Source organism: Nicotiana tabacum, chromosome 18 (assembly GCF_000715075.1).
Source record: "Nicotiana tabacum cultivar K326 chromosome 18, ASM71507v2, whole genome shotgun sequence".
Classification (NCBI taxonomy): Eukaryota; Viridiplantae; Streptophyta; class Magnoliopsida; order Solanales; family Solanaceae; genus Nicotiana; species Nicotiana tabacum.
The window spans coordinates 90,356,290-90,361,874 of record NC_134097.1 but is presented as its reverse complement, the minus strand read 5'-3'; the positions used below and the strand labels follow the sequence as shown (position 1 = coordinate 90,361,874).

The following is a 5,585-nucleotide window of genomic DNA, read 5'->3' as shown; positions in this document are numbered from 1 at the left end:
TAGCCTCTCGTAAATAAGTACAGACATCTCCGTACCGATCCGCGAGACTCTAATAAACCGGCTTATGATTCATGACTCCTATGAACCTAGAGCTCTGATACCAACTTGTCACGACCCCGGTTTGCCCTTCGTGAAGGCACCTAGTCTCTACGAGTAGGTAAGCCTAACAATTGCGGGAAAAAAAGGGAAACCAACAAAATAAACTAATTAAAACTACGGAATAAACATAATGAAGGTTTGAAATGTCGCTCGGCATATACAAATATAACTCTCAACTGAACAAAGTTCCCAAAACCCTGAATCTCATGAAATCACAAGCTATGGATACTACAATGTGCTCTAACTCCAGAATGTCTAAATCAAAATAAATACATAAGGGTTAAAACTATAAGAGAGAATGGAAAGGGACTCTTTGGTCTGTGGACGCGGCAGATATACCTCGAAGTCTCTGGAGAATCGTCTCGCCTCAAGGGTAGTAGGGCTGAGTCGAAGTACCTGGATATGCACATGAAAAATATGTGTAGGAAAGGGCATGAGTACACCACAGCAGTACCCAGTAAGTGCCAAGCCTAACCTCGGTCGAGTAGGGGCGAGGAAGGTTAGGGCCCTACCGGTCATATACAATAATATATAAGGAAAAGAAGCAGTATTAAAGTAACACAAGGTAATAAGAGTAGCAACAACTACTGTAGACATGTGATTTTTGACCCTCCCCAAGATTTTTATATTTTAGCATGTAAATATTTAATTTAGGCATAATATAGAAATTTCAACTAATTTTTACTCTTTTACTTTATTTTATTACAAGAAAAATGAAAATTACAAAAAAATATTTTAGTTTATGTATTTTTCAAAAATTTAAAAAAATACAAAAATCGTATCTTATTTTTATCTTTATATAATTTCGAAAACACAAAAATAGTTTCATGTTTAGTTTAATTAATTAGGATTAGCTTTGGCATTGTGTAATATTTTCATCTTATTTTAAAAGGAGTCAATTAATGTGTTAGACCACAATTTTATGAGTTTTATAGCCCAATTCTTGGCCCAATACCCAATACTCATTAAGCCTAGGGACCTTTTTAGACTTTTCTTTGGAATAAAAACAAATAAAAAATACCCTATAGACATAACACAAAAAGACCTAGGGACTAATTGGCAAAATACACAAAATAATAACCTAAACCTAGACTCAAATATAAGAACACATAGAACACAAAAAATAGGCTAGCCTGACATTCTGCCAAAGCTGAGCGCATTAAAACACATAGAGAGACCCCCCGACCCCCCATGTATCTCGCCCCTTGACAGGAGAAGAAGAGCCATTCAATGGCTTCTTCTTAACAAACACCAGCGAAACCTCACTCCCTTCAGCATCCGATCTTCCTCACCCATGAAATTGCACCCTAGAATTTCCTGAACCATCACCCTAATCTCTAAGGCATACATAAAATCGACCATGAACCATAGGAGGAGAAAAGGCAGCCGAAAATTCCCTTCCTCTAGGCCTACTGCTACCTCCAATTTTCCAAAATCAAAGACCCTCAAACTCTGATTTTCCAACATTTAAACACACACACACACACACACAGAAACAGTGACGAGAAGGAGAGATCAGTGAGGAGTCTGATTCAAGGTTCTATCCGCGGATCTGATTCATCACCAAGGCTCGACATTCGTTGCTGTGTTATCCGGCTTGTCAGAGGTTTTTGTTTGTTAACACATTGAGGAAAGGTTAGCACAATTTTATACACAGTTGAATTTAATTGCGTATGGTTCCTACTGGATTCCACTTGTTCATGAACTCATTCTTTTTAAGTTAGGAGGAATTGAACTCCAGATAAATTGTGATTTCATTACTCATTTTATATGATTCTTCTATCGAATTTGTGCATCCTCGTGCTAGCATAGCAATATATGTTGATTGCTTTCATTATTCGATGAAGTATTCCATAAATGGACTAAAGAGAATTGTGGCATCATATGCTCTTTTTTTGTTTTAGCTTGTTAGTTTCCTGTAATTGATCATGTTATGTCTTGATTTGATCAAATTTAAATTCAGATCTAAATGCACTCATGGTATTCTGTATTGCCAAGTGATTACCATAGTAATTAAGGATGGAGAAGGACTCCTGTTATTGAGTATTTGTTCGTATTATTAAGGAACGATCGCTTCATAAGATGAGCTTCTCTCGTGCTTCTTCTATTGCATATGATATGCTTTGATATTCAAGTTAATCTGCTTGTATCTTCTATCTTGGTTTCAATATGTTCGACATGAATCACTGAATGGTTTCATCTTTCCCTGATCCCTCGACCATTTTTGCACGTTCTGCTGGTTTGAAATTGCCGAAGTTATCCTTGATAATGTGTGCTCTTTGTGACTTTACATGTTTGAGGGGATTAGGGGGTGTTCGGGATTCCAGTATGCCTATGCTATTAGTGAATTTCTCAAACAGGATTCAGTAGAAGCTTGTGTAGTAGCATGATTTGTTTCTTTCGAAATTAATTGGTATTTGCTAGTCGAGCTCTGTGCCATTGCGCCTTCTTTTCCTAGCAAGACCCTGTTTGTTTGAGTGAGTTTGTTCAATAAAGATCAAATGGTAATGAAAGGGATAGCATACTTTGTTAAAATAGACCTACGGCTAAATTCATGATGTAGTTGTAGCTTCAAAACAAGTTTCTTACTGCTGATAGACTAACTTAGTGGGGTTAAGTGTTGATCCAATGTGGTATATTCTGTGAAGCTCAATCTATTCCAAAGAGTCATTTATTTGTAGAGTGCATCAGTGGAAAGCCTACTAACAATGTCCATGGAATCAAATAGAACTTGTCTATAGGTTGGATCCGATCTCATGAGTGTAAACAACTCCCTGTCGTTGTTTTTTTTCATTATTCCCTTGGTAGTTGTTTGGAATTGTTTGGCTTGTCAACTTTCAATTGTTCATTCATAAAAGGGTAATATTTCATTGTTGTTTATTCTCTTCTCTGTTTGTTTTGGGCATACATGTGACTATGAATTATATTAGAGTAGGGGCCTTTGATTTGGTCAGCCCATACGTGCGACCATGTAGGACTTTGGTTACGTAGAGTAATTGATTGAATTTAGTTGCGTGAAAATGTTTTTTCCTGTGGCAGAATGCAAACTATTCAGATTTGATGAGCTTCGGATTATAGGACAAAATCTAGCACTCTATCCACAACAACTTCCATAATTCAATGGCCTGGCAATAATCTCAAATTTACGGAAAAATAATCATGAACATTCATAGTTTGCTTTAGTTGAGTATAATCTTTGGGAATAATTTGAGGAATGCCATGCCAAATAAAATCTCAAAATGCATGGCCCTCGCTTAATTAATACTTGAATACTTAGAAATCGAGGCGTGCTATTTAGTTGAATTTTCTATGGCCCTCGCAAAGTTGAATGTGCGTAGCTGCTTTAGGCGCGCTAGTTTAAAATTACTTTCCTAAACTTGGGTGCGCATTTATGTGATCCAAATCTAAAACTCAACAATGTTATATAAAATGTGTTGCAGACTGCGGGTGTATTTATGTGACGTGGTTCAAGACATATTTTAAATGACGTTGCAAATCTTTCTTTAAAAATGGCTTAAAGTGGTTATAAAGCTAAAATTGCACCATAGGCTAAAACATGTATTAAAATCAGATAGTAGTCCAATTATAACAGTTGAGCGACCGTGCTAAAACCACGGAATCCGGGAATGCCTAACACCTTGTCCCGGGTTAACAGAATTCCTTACCTGGATTTCTGTCTTCGCAGACAATAAAACAGAGTCAATCTTTTCCTTGATTCGGGATTTGAACCGGTGACTTGGGACACCATAAAATTATCCCAAGTGGCGACTCTGAATTTTTAATAAAAATAATCCTATTTCGATTGTCACTTTAAGTTGGAAAAAACTCCCTTATATACCCCTTTACGGGGTAGTAAAAAAGGAGGTGTGACAGCTCTGGCGACTCTGATGGGGACAAGAACCCAGAATCTCTGGTTCAGGGTTCAGAATTCGAGCTTAGATAAATTGTTATATTTGGTTTTATCTGTTATCTGATTTTATTACATGTTTGGGCCTAATGTGCTAAATGTTATTTTTACCGCTTTGATATTATCTGAACTGTATATAAACTGCTACGAAACCCTTCTCTTCTCATCTTCGGGGATGTGCACACTGGCCGTGACTCCTTATTCTGTTAGTGTCATACCTTGAAATAAGAAAGAGGCTCGGACAAGTTACTAAGCTGGATGGCCTTTTGGTTCCTGGTACGTAGCCCCTTCCTCGGCTCGAATTGTCCGCTCGGGTACACAGTTTAGAACACATACCTAGGTTTTGAACCTAGAATAACTCAGCCTCATGTTGGATCCCTAGTAGGAACGCTTGTTTACATCACGTGCATCTAACTTTGGGACTCAACACAAGGGTTGGGTCCGTCTAGGACAGGTGTACCCAAAATAACAGACCATCTTGATGCATCCTATGTGTTACATGTTGCATTTCTTCAAGGGTAAAAGGGTCATTTGGCAGACTAATGATAGTTTAGGGCAAATGAAAAAGAAAAAGAAAAAGAGGTTGAAGTGTGAAGATAAAGCGAGTGGGGCCCAATTATATTTTCTGTCACATTCTTGTTAAAAAAAGAGATTTTGCACTTTTTCATCATTTTCCGTAAATCAGAAAATCAAAAAAAAAAATCAAAAAATCCAAAAATAGTTACATGTCTCACCATTTTTTTTAAAAAAAGACAAAAAAAAAATATATTTTCTCTAAATTAGTTGTTTTTTTTAATTCTCGCCCGTATCTAATCTGCCCGAACTGTGTATACCTGATTCTCGTCTTTCGGGGCGTGATACGTATGCAACCCACATAGGGTTCAGTCTTCCTAGTAAATCTTAGGTTCTTGGCTTTGCGGGGTCATAGCCAAATTTTGCACTTCTAGCCATCTTTTGGCCAAATAAGTCATTTTGCAAAAATAGCCTAAATCATGTCTTGCATGTTTCCAACAGGAAGGGTTATTATCTCACATAGCGCTCTAGGTCTTTAACCTATTGTGTTTTAATTTTCTCATACAGGCGTGGATTTACTTATCGGAGTTTGAGTATGACAGAACCCCAGAACATCTAGTCAAGTTCGTTCATTCAGGAGTGGATTAAAAGAAGATTTTCTTTTCTTTTTATGTTTTGAGTTTGTTTTTTTATTTTTTTTATTTTATGTCGTCTTTTACCTTTTAGTTTTGTATAGTAATGTCGAGTTTTATTATTATTATTGTACTTTCTATTTTGCATTTAAAAGGATGTGTAATGAATCAAAAATCCAAAAAAAAAATTGCGTTTTATATTTCCGTTAGGAATTTTCTTTAGAATACTAATTGTAGGAATGAAAAAAAGTATTTTGGAGGTGGTTTTTCCTTTAGGCAATTAATATCTAGGACTTAAATAAAAATTATTTTTATATTCCCTTTACTATATTAGGACCAAAATTCAAAAAAAAAAAAGAATTTCCTTTTAGTACCTTTTTAAAAGTTTTCTTTAAGGCATTATCTCAAAAATCCAAAAAGATTTTCTTTTGAGG

The 5,585-nt window shown here is 36.1% G+C and overlaps 1 long non-coding RNA gene across 1 annotated transcript; it reads left to right on the top strand.

Annotated features, from left to right (window-relative positions):
- The first annotated feature begins 1,288 nt into the window (after positions 1-1,288).
- LOC142172938 (uncharacterized) lies at positions 1,289-5,349 on the top strand. Its single transcript, XR_012702186.1, has 2 exons — positions 1,289-1,734; positions 5,087-5,349. It is a non-coding gene; the product is annotated as an uncharacterized LOC142172938 (long non-coding RNA).
- The last annotated feature ends 236 nt before the right edge of the window (positions 5,350-5,585 follow it).